At 40.0% G+C, this 7,269-nt stretch overlaps 1 non-coding gene across 1 annotated transcript; it reads right to left on the bottom strand.

Moving 5' to 3' along the window:
- Positions 1 to 5,753: 5,753 nt before the first annotated feature.
- LOC120246216 lies at positions 5,754 to 5,888 on the bottom strand. The gene has a single exon (XR_005531979.1). It is a non-coding gene; the product is annotated as a small nucleolar RNA SNORA52 (small nucleolar RNA).
- Positions 5,889 to 7,269: the final 1,381 nt, after the last annotated feature.

The following is a 7,269-nucleotide window of genomic DNA, read 5'->3' as shown; positions in this document are numbered from 1 at the left end:
GCATGACAAGTCTGAGAAACAAATTGCATATGGAGATAAATCCAGGTTACAAGGAGCAGTCAAAGTCAGTCTTAAGTGCTTGCATTTGATACACCAGGATAAAGAAAGTCACTGAGGTTTTGAAATAATGAGAATACTTGATGAAAGTAATGCTTAAGAACAAATCTGGCAGTCATTTTCAAAGTGGATTGAAAAGATGTAGTATCAGGAAGGCTACATGGCTCAAACTTTCTAGAACACATCCAATCTGAAGAAGGGGATTACAAAGATACAAAGTAATCAGGTCTACAAATGCTATTGTTGCACAATACATGAAAATGTCAAAGTCCTACAAACCATTTTCTGATTCACATCTTTAAAAACACAACTCAGAAATCACTTCTTCATGGAAGCAATCTGTGGTCTCAGGGAGCATGTCTCCACAGGTATCCCAGAAATCAGTTCCAGGTATGCCAGCACTTTAGACCTTGGGTCATCTAAAGAGCTGAGGGGAGAGAGAGACCTATGGCCAGTCACTCTGGGCTGCGAGAAGCCTTGACCATTTACTCTTACATGCTATACAAATATCCTAATTTTTACTAGCGCATGACATGAAAAATTTCAAAAGCACAGACGAGCACTATTATTTTCCACTATGTTATCTTTTAACTCCTGATGTAATTAATTGTTGGAACAGTGCCACTTTAGGCAACAGATGAAATAGATTTGAAAAGATTACCTCTGCCTGTAATTCCAATAAACTCCAGTGGCTCGAGTTATTACAGTGAGAATTGGATACAACCTGATGCTTAAGAACGCAGAACCAACCTCTTCGGCTGTTCGAACACTTCATCATAATTTTTTCTGCCCTGAGAATCTGGGTTTTTTTTTTCTTTTCAACTATGGAATTTACATATAAAATGATGCTTTGGAATATAGGAGCATTATAATGTTTGCTTACTACTTCCTTATATTGTGGTTTTGTAAATTGCATACAGTTTTAGAACAGTATTTAGTACTGCATATAAAAACTTCGTAAATAAACATATATGTACAAAAATAGAGAGGTCCTGAAATGTTTTTACTGCTGAAATATGCAATCAAGATTTTGAGGACTATCGACTTGCATTCTTTATCCTGTATATACTGGATGAGTTTCCCCAAGGAGTTCCCTGGAGATAAAAGATAAAACTGACCAGAAATGGCTCAGTTGGAAGCAGACACAAATTGTATTTGGCTTCTTCAGTCCAATTAGTTCACACCTGCAAATGACCACTCTCATTTACCAAAGAGAATACTTTCATCCAATGATATGCATGTACTGCCTATACTAATACTATGTACCCTCATTTATTGAATACACGATTTTTTATCAAGTACAGGTATTACATCAACAATTTGGGAGTGTCTCTTTCATTTGGACCCTTGATGTTCCCAGCTTGCTTTTAAATCTCCAGGGTTTTTTTTGTTTTTCTCTTTGGTGCCAGAGACGTTATGACTGCAATTTCCTCTTTTTGTGCTGTCTTAATATTTGCTATATAATTTTCTAACTTTTTTCAGCACTAACCACATAGAAGAAACTGCTGAGTGCTTTGCATTCAGCTTCTCACTTGGTTTTCCCCACCGCACATGGTATACTATAATGTGCTAGAAGCTATCCACAGTTTACAAAGAAAAAGAACTGAGGCTGAGCGAGGTTTCATAATTGCCCAGAGTCACACAATTAGCAAGTGGCAGGATAGAGGAAAAAAACAAAGTCTTTGCTTGAGCTATATAAATATTTGACTATAAAGCCCTTGTTTGAATGGTATAAATATTACTGCGAACCACCTCAGTTCTCCTAGAAACATTGAGAATTTAATATAGTGGGTGATGGAAATCCCATACTGGAAAATGTTGGGGACGTTTTGCCAAATTAGTAACTTGTATTGGGTTAAAGGCAAAGACAGATTGCTTAGTGAAGGCCTGTGGAGCAATGTGGACAGATAATCAGAAGGCCAAAGGGGAACCAATCAATAATAGCAATTGCTAGTTATAGGCACTCAGACAAATGACAAAAAAACATTCATGATAATATTTCACAAGTTGTCTTGCTTTTAGCAAGTATTAACACAAGGCCATCTTCTGGATTATTTTGGGATTATGTGAGTTCATTAATCCGTTAGTATGGATAATGTTCCCTGAGTTTATACCACGTGCTGTGACTGTGCTAAAAGCCGTAGCCTTGGTTGGGCACCTAGGTGGCTCCATATGTTAAGCATCCAACTTCAGCTCAGATCATGATCTCACAGTTTGTGAATTCGAGTGTCACTTCGGGCTCTGTGCTGACAGCTCAGAGCCTGGAGCCTGCTTTGGATTCTGTGTCTTCCTCTCTCTCTGCCCCTCCCCTGCTCATGCTGTCTCTCTCTCTCGGAAATAAATAAAAAAAAAACACTAAAAAAATGAAAAAGAAGCAACGTAGGGACCTTATGGAATTAAATTTAGAACTTTGTAAGAACATGGTTTACAAAAGAAACATAACAGCAATCAGAGGGGAAAAAAAAAGTCAAAAGGAACCAGTCCAGGAGGGCCAGCACTTCTCTGTTAGGAGTTTCTGAGGAATGGGAGAAAGAAATCATGGGGAATTTAATTGGAGGCAAAAATTTCCCAAAGCTAATAAAAATGACTCTTTAGATTAAAAGGAACCATGAAATAATAAAAATAATAATAAAAAATAAAATAAATTAAAATTAAATTAAAAAAAACAAACAGTCCATACATGCTGTTACTGATAAAATTTCAAAAGACTACAGATATTGTCATTTACTTACCCAATAGATAGTCTGCTCCTTTTGACTCAGAGGAATCTGAATTATTGAGAAAATTACCTGAGGCAAGGTCCATACTCTCCCAACGACAGGAGATAGGCATACACTGTCTACTTGATCAGTGACCAAGTGAAGATGCTTCACAGTTATGGTCAATTGAATGAAACGGGGAAGGTGGCTAAATGGGGAATTTGAGGAAGGGAATTTCTTTCTGCTTAAGGGAAAGAGAGAAAGAGAGGAGGAGAAGGAGAAAGAGGAAGACAAAGAAATGGAAGAAGATGATGGAAGAGAAAGAGAAGGAACATGAAGAGAAGAGGAGGAGGAGAGGTCCATGAAGGTCATGATGCTTAATGTTGCTGCAGTGAACCGACACTCCTAAGGTTAGAACCTTAGAGAACTCAGAAAAGCTAGTTGAGAACCTTCAATTCAGAAACACCTGTCTTCATATTTTGTTTTACATGAGAAATACAATCATCTCGTTCTGTTAATTTAGTCCCCAAATAACCTAAATAAAAAGTTCAACCAAGACTTAAGAGAAGCTCCAAAAGTTTTGGGAGTGTATCCCCCAAAGGCTTTAGACTGAGATGGACATGAAACTTCTATTCGGGATCACTAAGTACTTGATGACAATAAAATAACATCCCCAAAGTTCTGAGATACGTGGCTGTGACACAGATTGGATAGCTTTGCTAAACCATCAAGTATGAAGGTATTCAAACCTTTTTATCTCTCCCACATCATTCTTGACATAATTACATGAGAACATTTATTGGCAACATGAAAAAGTAATTTAAGACGTGAAGGTGCCAGATCTAAAATGGTTGAGGAGGGTCATGGGTGGGGGGGGGTGTTGGGAAACCCTGTATGACAGCTACTCGGCAGTCATGAAAAGCAGTCTGTGCAAAACTGACATTTGTGAAGGAGCTGCATAATCCTAGTGGTGTAATAAGAAAAAACAACAACAACATGTATTTCTTCTCTCAATGAGATTAAAATAAGACATTAGAAATTCCAGGAATAACAAAAATATTCCAAAAAATCCTGATCCAAGTAAGAAGCAATGTGGCATGATTTCTACTGGATTATGAAGTTGAAGGTAAATGGATGTCATTCTACCTTGGTGCTTCTATTTTCTTTTTTAATGTTATATTTCTAAGATAGAGAAACAGTGTGAGCAGGGGAGGGTCAGAGAGAGGGAGACACAGAATCTGAAACAGGCTCCAGGATCTGAGCTGGTTGTCAGCACAGAGCCCGACAAGGGGCTCGAACCCATGAACTGTGAGATCATGACCTGAGCCGAAGTCGGACGCTTAACCGACTGAGCCACCCAGATGCCTCTACCTTGGTGCTTTTAAGGATCTCCTTGAAGAACACAGAAGTTGCTACCTGGCTCTTCAGTGGATTTCGGTGTATAGTATTTAAAAACTTGTCTTTTGGTTTTCATTTTTCAGAGTAAGCCTGGAGAGTCCATGGTTTCCTCAATTTAGAGCTATTGACATTGGGGCAAAATAATTCTTTGCTGTGGTACAACTTCTTACTTGACACATCCCCAAAAGCAAGGGAATCAAGAGCAAAAATAAACTGTTGGGACCTCATCAAGATTAAAAGCTTCTGCACAGCCAAGGAAACAACCCAGAAAATTAATAGGCAACCAACGGAATGGGAAAAGATAGTTGCAAATGACATATCAGATAAAGGGTTAATATCCAGAATCTATAAGGAACTCACCAAACTCCACGCCCGAAAAACAAACAACCCAGTGAAGAAATGGGCAGAAGACATGAACAGACACTTCTCCAAAGAGGACATCCAGATGGCCAACAGACACATGAAACGATGCTCAGCATCCCTCCTCATCAGGGAAATACAAATCAAAACCACACTGAGATACCACCTCACGCCAGTCAGAGTGGCTAAAATGAGCAAATCAGAGAACTCTAGATGCTGGCGAGGATGTGGAGAAACGGGCACCCTCCTACACTGTTGGTGGGAATGTAAACTGGTACAGCCCCTCTGGAAAACAGTGTGGAGGTTCCTCAGGAAACTAACAATAGAACTCCCTTATGACCCAGCAATAGCACTGCTAGGAATTTACCCAAGGGATACAGAAATGCTGAGGCATAGGAGCACATGTACCCCAATGTTCATAGCAGCACTCTCCACAATAGCTAAAACATGGAAAGAGCCTAAGTGTCCATCAACAGATGAATGGATCAAGAAGATGTGGTTTATCTATACCATGGAATACTACATGGCAATGAGAAACAATGAAATCTGGCCATGTGTAGCAACATGGATGGACCTTGAGGGTGTTATGCTGAGCGAAATAAGTCAGGCAGAGAAGGACAAATATCATATGTTTGCACGTATAGGAGGATTAGGAGGAACTTGATGGAGGAACAAGGGGGAGAAGAAGGGCGGAAATGGTGGGGGAAAGGGAGAGAGGCAAACCATGAGAGACTCTTGAATGCTGACAAAAACTGAGGACTGATGGATGTGGGGGGGAGGGGGGGATGGGCATGGAGGAGGGCACTTTGGGGATGAGCACTGAGTGTTATGTAGAAACTAATTTGACAATAAACTATTTGTAAAAAATAAAATAAAATAAAATAAAATGTTAAAAAAATAAAAATAAAATAATTCTTTGCTGTGGTAGACGGTCCTGTTCATTGTAGGACAATTAGCAGCATCCCTGGCTTCTACCCAATGGAAGCCCTTGGGACACCAGTCGTGACAATCTCACCTGTCTCATTCGTTGCCAACTGTCCTTTCACAAGGAGGTGCCAAATTTGCTCTTGGTTGTGAAAGTACTTTTTAAAAACCTAAAATGCTACAAAAATGTTATAAACTTTGAGTATATGGCACTAGAAGTACAGATGAGAAAAGCTGAGTGATGGTTTGTTGGAAAGAAGAGGTAGATGGAAGTAGAAGGAAGTCATCTCTTCTCTCCCCACCCCCACCCCCACCGAGTGACTAGAAGCACCCCTGGCACAAGCCTACTGAGGATTTGCCCACTTCTCTGGGTGAGGCTTCTAGAGTGTGCTGGTCTACAGGCGGAACCCACCAGGCCACAGGCTGACCGGCAGGGATTAGGATGGACCCATTTCTTCTCATACAGGAGGAAATTGAGACTGCCTAAAGTTCTTGAATCAGTAACTATTCAGGTTATTTTTCAATTATAGATAATAATCAAGAGACTATGTATACTTATTTTTCAAAGTTTATTTATTTATTTTGATAGAGACAGAGAGAAGGGGCACAGGGGAGGGGCAGAGAGAGGGGGAGAGTGATTATCCCAAGAAGTTTTTGTGCTATCCTGAGGCGAGTCTCAAACTCAGAAACAGTAAGAGCATGAGCTGAGCCAAAATCAAAAGTCAAATGCTAAACCAACTGAGCCACCTGGCGCCCCATGATTATATGTACTTAAAAAAGACACTGGGGGAAGAAATGCCTATAAGGAATGGTGTGAATATTTTTCACAGTAAATAATAAATATAGCTAAAGAATTATAAATAAAAAATTAATGGTTTAAATACATTCCCTGGATTTATTGGGAATGTATTGGGTTTACAATGAAGAGTACTAAAATAGAAATGATCAAAGAAGTTTTCTCTAAGAAAAGTTGAGACTTCTGGGGCGCCTGGGTGGCTTAGTCGGTTAAGCGTCCGCCTTTCGCTTAGGTCATGATCTCGCGGTCCGTGGGTTCGAGCCCCGCGTCGGGCTCTGTGCTGACTGCCAGCTCAGAGCCTGGAGCCTGTTTCAGAGTCTGTGTCTCCCTCTCTGTCTGACCCTCCCCTGCTCACGCTGTCTCTCTCTCTCTCCTAGAAATAAATTAAAAAATATTAAAAAAAAAAAGAACAGTTGTGACTTCTCATTTCAGCTCCCTCTGTTTGTTTACATATTACTAGACGATGATTTGAAATATCTCTTAAACAATGGATTCCGTTTACCTTTACATTTGTCTCAGTAGTTACCTTACTTAAATGCCCTTTGAGGTCGCTAAGTTTTTACTGCGAAGGGAGTTCTAATAGCAATGGGAAAAAGGAAATTTTAGTCAATCTATAGTAATTTTTCCTTTCCAGACAAGTTGGCCCAATTTTCGTAACCTTGGGTGCAGAATGAATACTTTTAAAACATTGCAGTTGAACTTCTTGCTTTTAACGGGAGACCCCTTCTTTACTCACCTGGCCTGGCTTGACTTCCTGCCACCGTTCTCCAGATGTCAGTGAGCTAAACCAATGCTCAGGCACTTAAGAAGTCTTAGCAAACCGATAACACTCAGTTAGCCCTCAAATTAGGGGTCAGCGATTCAGCTCAGAGTGGACAGCGTGTGAGAGCTCATTGAAGGGGATGTAGCAATAATCCTTGTAGTTATTCTCTAATCTTTGCTGGCAGAGGCTTTAAAGATCCTTCAGAGAGTTCATTATGCAAATGAATTGTCAGCATCTACTGACAGTGAGGCTGAACTGTACAGACCCCAGGC

This window comes from Hyaena hyaena, unplaced genomic scaffold (genome assembly GCF_003009895.1).
Source record: "Hyaena hyaena isolate Hyena2069 unplaced genomic scaffold, ASM300989v1 scaffold_457, whole genome shotgun sequence".
NCBI lineage: Eukaryota > Metazoa > Chordata > Mammalia > Carnivora > Hyaenidae > Hyaena > Hyaena hyaena.
This window is presented reverse-complemented; position numbering and strand designations above follow the sequence as displayed.